Raw genomic sequence first — 7,637 nt, forward strand, 5'->3', positions numbered from 1 at the left:
CAGAGAAAGCAGTGTGTTCAGGGTCTGGAATAAGCCTGGGACACTGGAGAAACAGAAACAAATAGTGTGGCTGCAGCAGTGTGAGGGGAAGAGGCCATGAGCGAGATGAGGCAGGAGATAGAGCCATGTGACAGAGCCTGACTGCTGGCAGAGAGAAGGAAACGGATTTCAGTGTGTATTCACTTATTTATTTTGCTCCTCTGCCCTGGAGGGTCAGCTCTGTGAGGAAAGAAAGCCTGTCTTCTTAACCACCATGTCTCCAGTGGCATTTGAACAGGTGCTCTGTAACTGCTGGCTGAATCACTGTATGAGTGAATGGGGTTGGACATGGCAGGAAACAAGATACCTATAAGAAATTCACTAGCGATAATATGATCCAGAATGCACTGAGCACTTACTATGGACCGAGCATGGTTTAAGCATTTTATCAGTATTTGACTCATTTAGACTTTGTAACACACCAGAAATAGGTATTACTAGTACCCAATTAACAAACGAGGCAGTTGAGGCACAGAGGGTAACTTTGCAGTAGCACGTAGCATTGGAGACGGAAGCATCTAGGCAATGCTCACCCTCCTCTTAAGCATCCCTCCGACGGCCATGTAGACCGTGGATAAACAAACCTCGGATTCAGGCTTGAGGTTGGGCCAGGCGGTGTAAGCAAGTGAGCCATCAGCACAGAGGTGCTGGTCAGGCGAAAGGGTCCAGTGTCACAGCCAGCAGCGCAAGGTGAGCAAAAGGGGTCGCCAGCACCACCAACTGCATCATGGGAGCGTTTTACATTCATGTCATTCGATCCGCAATTCGATAAGGTAGCGACTTTATCCCTGCTCTACAGATAAAAGAAAACCAAAACTGAGGTGCAGAAAGCTGAAATCACCTGACCCAAGCCAGATGGCTGGAGAATTCAAACCCTGGGAGCCTAGTCTTGGCAGAACTCAATGACACTGAAATGGTTTATTATTCAGTGGAAATCAGAGATATGAGAAACATTTTTCTCCTTAAGACTCTTGGCCTGAACTGAGAATACGAGTGGCCCATGTTCTCCTGGGGTAAAAATAACAGTATTTCTGGCTCCGTCCCCAGTTGGAGGATTGAGAGACTGTCTCTAATCCCTCAAGAACTTTCCAAAGGGGGCAGAGATTTGAGATTGGCTGTAGTGTCACATGAGGTGCCTCCTGGCCACTTTCGTGGGGTTTTCCTCAACATGAAAAGCACCAAGATCTTTGATGTCTGCCTCCTTTCCTGTTCCTTCACTGCCGAAAGAGGCAGGGGGCTCCATCTTCTGAACTGAGCCCCGTGCTCTGTTCCACATTCATGTGTGCAGCTGACCCCTCACGAGTGGTGAGGGTCATGGGAGTGCAGGTGCTGCCTTCTTGCTCTGCTTCGTTCTTTCCACGGGACACAAGGCCACGCTTCTCTGCTGCAGGACCTTTCAGAGATCTTACATGCCCACATCTATTCTATTCTCTTGACTCACTCTCTTGAAAAGCGTTCTCACTCCAGGACGCTGGCGTGGGTTCACAGGTCCCCAGTTGCAAGTCGGTCAGCTGATATAGTTCCTCACAACCACCTCTCTTTCTACCCTTCTTTCTAACCCTAACACACAGCCCTTGGGTCTAGCGGGCCCATCACTCAACTTTGCTGAGTGGCTTCACACAACACAAATGTATGGACAGATTCTAGCCCTTCATACTTAAACGGATGTTTCTGAATCCACATTACAGACAGAGCTTAGCCTCCCATGCAAAAACCCTTATAACCAATTCTTGAGGAGGAAAAGCGGAAATGGAAATGATTGGACCTATTTATTCTTTTTTGCATATCTAAGTGCTATTTGTGTCATTTTCTTCTTATTTGTTTAATCCCTGTTTCAAAGTGGCATGTTTGAACTTATGGATGCCTATCTGAAAACGTGCTGCTAAAAGAAGGAGCATGAAAAATAGAACTAAAAATAAATTCACAAAGTTGTAGCCATTGAAATCTTTTCAGCTATCTTCAGGGAGTGGCAAATAAGGCCATAAAGAGTCCAGCTGGCCAATAGGGCATTTCCAAATCTCCAGGGATTGAGTAGTTGGAAAGGCCTACTCAATACCATTAATTGGTGTCTTTGGCTGCATTTATAACTGTGTACATGTCTAGTGACATTAAAGAAGGATTTTTTTGTTTGTTTGTTTGTAGTTCAAAAGTACAAGCAAAAACAAGCAAACCTGAGACTCTTCCCTGGAATCTGTGGTCCCAGTGGCAGGGACCTTCTGCCACTGAAGAATCCAAACCATGTTCCGCAGGTATTCAAGTCCAAATTGTGTTTTTTAAAAAAAACTAGAAAGCATTTTGACACCTGAAAGAATTCAGTTCAGATAAATCATCTCAGTAGCCAATGAGATTTATTTGTTTGACACTGTTGGGGCAAGTCCCCGCGGTGTACTCTGGGATACCTCCTATAAACCACTCCCTTGCAAGCCCCACCTCCCAGAAATAAATAATAGTCTTTCCTTTCCTCACTTCTTCCTTGGAAATCACCAGGTAAGAATTTCCATTGGAGAAGACCATCCTTTTCCCTTGAGGAAAAATATAACCTTCCCCTCCCTCCCCCAGAACACCTTACTCCCACACTCTCATTAAGGTAAACATCCTCAAAGCCCTACAGTAAGAGGTGAGATCTGTAATTGCACATCTTAAAAGAATAGCTTGATAATCGTGACAGATTTGGCCGCTGCATTCTCTCTTTTTGTCTACATGGCACCAAACAATCCTGGTGGCCAATATTTCCGCCAAATTAATTGGACAAGCGTCAGGCATGCCCTGATTTTGCAATGCACCCGCCCCCCATGCAGCCCTGGGGCAGGGGCGGGGAGGGGCGGGGAGCGGACAAGCTGGTCTGCCTTTGAAGTTACTGCTTTGGGAGTTGAGCTGTGAAGTCCTCAGCTCCTTAGTGCCCCTCAGTGACTGGCAACAGAGTACAGTACCTCCTTCAGCCTACCCCTGAAAGTGCAGCCTTCTGCTAAAGCTGAAGACAGCAGGCCTTGCTTCCCGACTCTCTTCCAGACCCTCTCCATACCTCAGATCTATCCATCATAACTCCCAGCTCCTACCAAGCAATTTCCCTCACATATGTCTCCGCTGATCCCTTTCTTCCCTCACATTTCTTGTTCTATTTTTAAAATCACTCCGTGTGCCAATACTCAAATGCCGCCTTGTGTTATTATTTAACGGTTTTCTGTATATCTAGTTGATGGTAGAAATTATCTATATTTAACCGGGCTTACTGTCCTCCTTATTTATCTTGTCTGGTCCCATGCCCCCCACAAGGTATATATTATATATATTATATACATATAATATATATATTTCCATAAATAATTGCATTAAATTATGGCTTTTTAAATTCATAACTTGCAGTGTGTCCTTGTATTGTATAATTACCAAAGCGTGTGTGCTTTCAAAGAAATGTGTCTTCCCTCTGTTTTTTACCATTCCTAAATGGTATTTCTACAATTCCTAAAATCCATCCAATGGGTGGATTCTCCTCTTCCAGATCCCCCTCTTAACTGTTTCTGGAATTTCATCAAAGAACAAACTTAGGAATTCTCAAGGTCCAGTGCACAACATCTATTTTCTTTCATTCTGTGTGCATTGCAACTACATCACGTAATCTGCTTTTCTTGGAATATATACACGCTACATGGATTATATTATTTTGACCTTTGGCTCACCTTTGGTGGGAGGGTGGTTTAAAAAAAACCTTTTACTTTAACCACATCGGCACCCCATGCTTTTGGTTCGATAGAAATAATAAAATTTACAAAAACATTTCATTAACAACTTTTCATCCCATTTGTATTTTTATGCGCATTCACCAGTAAGGTAATTATCATTGAGTTTTCCAAAATTCTTCGTTGATGAATCTCCATTATGCCAATTCACAAGAAGTCTTGATTATTTCAAATATCTTTGGTCTGGCTCGTGGCTTTTTCACTAGACTCAGTCATCAGTTCTAGCTAAAAATCCCAATTCTTAACATTGGCTGACCTACCTCTAGTTCAGCCTGACCCTAAACACAAGTTCACCTATTAAATCACAAGAAAAATGGACTAAGTTTCTTACAGATAATCTATAATAGGGGCTCTTGACCCACTATCTTTCTATTTCCTAAAAATTATAAACAGAATTTGGTGTGTGTGGATATATTTTTTTCCTGGGTGAGGAACCATATCTTTGTCAGATTCCCCCAAAAGGTCTATGACTCCAAAAGAATAGTGAATATGCTAGAAATAAGTGCTGAATCTGAAGCAGAAGCAAGGAGAACTCTGAGATTTTTGGAATTTTTACTGATCTCTTCACGCCCTGTATTCATTACTGTGGCCTGCATTGGTGATAAATGTATAAATACCTAATTTTTCACATGAGCAGAAATATATAGTTATTTCAGAGGGTTTAGGGAGACCATTGGCTCTCATCCCTCGTGGCTTGATTTGACATCCTCTAAATTAGGGTTCAGAGGAATAGGAAGAAAGGAGATTGGATTTAAACATAGACAGCAGTCAAAACGAGAAATTTGGACCCCTTCCAATAAGTTTACATTCTGACATGAGGATGGTCTGAGGAATACAGCTTCATTCTTTAACACTCTGAATTTCTTGGCTATCGTGCACTCACACGTGAAGTCCAAAAAGAAAGATGTGAGTGACCCCCCCCCCTTTTATCTGCCTTTCCCACCCCACGTCCGGTGTAATTAAGAGTTGATTCTCAAAGAAGACATCATATAGACAAAAACAAACAAAAAGTATTGAAAGCCCTCGAGGAAGAAAGCAAAGAGAAACACGAAATCATCCTTTTCAAAATCTTTTAACCTCACTGGGTCTCAGACCACGTTTTATCCTAGAAGAGGGAATTAAGCTAGATGTTCTCCACAGTCCCTTTCAAGTCTACAATCCTTGGATTTCTGTGATCTTGTGGTTTCATTATTTTTATTTCTAGTTTCAATAAGCAATTTCATTGTCAGCCTGCTGAGAAATTCTTCGCCCACGTCCCCCTGCCACAGCCCCACGGGGCCTGTACTGTGAGGACCCCTGAGGGACCCTTCGATCCCCGCTGGCTGAGGGCCACCAGTGGGCGAGTTTCAGGAACAGGGTTTGCAAACAAACCCCCACGCACACAAAGAAGCCTCCTTGTGACATGGCAGCAGCTGTAGGTGTGTCCCCTCCCTCCTCCTCACAGTCTAGGTCGTTGAAACCAGCAGGAGCCAAGGGTGGGATTTCGCACGGTGGCTGGAAAATGAAAGGCATGCACGGTGCCCATCTTGGGAATAACATGATTCTGGAACAGCCAAGAAGCGCGCAGCATCCGGGCATGACAAGACACGTAAGTGCTGCCTGGAGACCCATGCTTGCCAATTAAGTCGGCAATTACCAAAGTTGTTTTCTCCTGTCTGGATGTGAAGTGATCACAGGAGACGCATCCAGGGTGAAAGTGGAAAAGCTTGCTCAGAAACACGGGTTTTAATTTGGGGAAATCAGACGAGCATTTTAGAAAGTATCCCTTTGCCCTGTAGAGATGCAAAGTAAACGAACTTGAAGCCAGGGCCGGCCGGGCCCCCTGTTGTCTGTCGCTTCCCCCAGAATCCACAGAAAACTTATGCTTCTTATATAAACCAGAGAGGCCAAACCCTACTGAGGTTATTAGTGCCGCCGGAGACACAGCGGTCGATAAATGGGTTGTCCCACGAAAACAAAGAGAGCGCCTGATTTCCATTTCGGTAACTCCCAGTCAGTGTTATAGGAGGGAAGACAGATGTTTCTGGGAGAAACACTGGCTCCTCTATGTAATAAACTAGGAGGGGGTGGGTGGGGGAGTGTAAGGGAATTAGTCTCCCCAGGAGAAAGAAACCCACTTGCAACAAGAAAAGGCAATGCCTTGCTCTCCCTGTGTCGGGACCTGTCCCCAAACACCCAGCCCTGCGCCCTCCTGTGGCTCTGCTCCCTGACACGTAAGGTGGAAGCAAGCAGGTTGACCACCCCTTACTCCTTTACAGCAGTGTTATGAAAAAATATCAATTATTCAACAACTACAGAGGTTTGTAAGATTCACGAGGGACTATTCCCTTTGGGTTATTAATGACAGTGACTCCACCACCCCCTGGAGAATACTAATGAGGGATCACAGTCTAGCGCCGCGTCTCCCGGAATCGGGCAGACGCCTTGAACGGAAGCAGGGGCAAGAGAATCCTGTTTTCCCCGCAGGAAAGGAGAATATTCTGCCTTAATCAGTCCTTCTTTCTCCAACCTCAGCTTTCTAGAGGTGAGAGAGTATGGCCTTTTGGCTAAGAAAGGGGTGTCGCTGGAAGGGGGAAGAGGCATTTGGTATGCTTATATTTTCGACCTGTGGTTCCGCTGTCTGTCCTCAGAGTTGATCTTTCGACACCTTCCGTGCCATGTGCACCAGTGAGAATAAATTTGTTTCCATCACCTCGTACCCATGCAATAGTCAGCACCTCCCGGAGCGTTGTGTTGAGGAAGATTCTGAGCCTGTATGGCCTCTCAAAGACTCCCCTATCTTTATTCTGCGATGGGAGGCAAGTTTGCGGGGGTGGGGGTGGGGGTGTTGGCCTGAGTCAACTCACTGAATTGATTATACGAGAGGAAGATCAATGAGTGATCCCCAACATAGGGGTCACACCAACTCAAAACGCAGAAGAAAGACTAGAAAAGCTTTTAAAAATGTCAACTTCATTCTTATGTTCAAACGTCTCTTGACTTTCAAGAATAACTCATCATTCTTTTTGAAGGCCTTGAACCTACTGGGCCTAAATGATATTAACTTAGCCCTTGGACTTCGATTTAACACGTCTCTCAGATTCTCGTTAGCATTTACAACCATGAAATGAATTTAATTCATTTCTTTTTCCCACAAGAAAGAGTATATAACTTGAAGGTTTGTTTTGCTTCTAAAATAATTATCTACCAATTACTAGTGGGGGGGGGTGGGACTGGGAGGGGGGGTAGAGAGAGGAAAAGACAAGTGGTTCATTCCATTTAGGAGTTAATTATCCTGCCAGAAGTCGTCCTCCTTTGGCACATGGTGTCCCCTGTCAACATGGATTTGTATGCCGGGGTGTGACATGCCCTTATCTGTTTCACAGAACCAGATAACCACATACCAAAGAATGGGCTCTTTTTTAAAACTACTGTATTTAAAGAGAGTAGTTAATACCGGAAGTGTGAAGTCTGCCGTTACTCCCAGAGCACTGTCAAAAGTGCAGTATCCCATACCTGCTGAATTTTTTTTAGCACGTCATTTTTTAATAGTAGAACTTATGGGCCATTATTGTGCATGGATTGTTTTCACACGTAAACGTTTCATTTATCTGTCGATGAGCATTTGCTTACAGAAGTCAGAAGGCACAGAGATGGGGCCTCGGAGGTTCCCCTTTTATAGTTCCAGCCAGCCTGCTCAGTGACTGCCTTTTGAAAAATATATTTTTTTAATGTTTATTTATTTTTGAGGAAGAGAGAGAGAGAGAGACAGATGCGAGCGGGGGAGGGGCAGAAGAGAGGGAGACACAGAATCCGAGGGGGGCTCCAGGCTCCGAGCTGTCAGCACAGAGCCTGATGCGGGACTCAAACTCACAAACCATG

The sequence above is a fragment of the Herpailurus yagouaroundi genome, unplaced genomic scaffold, assembly GCF_014898765.1.
Source record: "Herpailurus yagouaroundi ecotype Mexico unplaced genomic scaffold, PumYag 164, whole genome shotgun sequence".
NCBI lineage: Eukaryota > Metazoa > Chordata > Mammalia > Carnivora > Felidae > Herpailurus > Herpailurus yagouaroundi.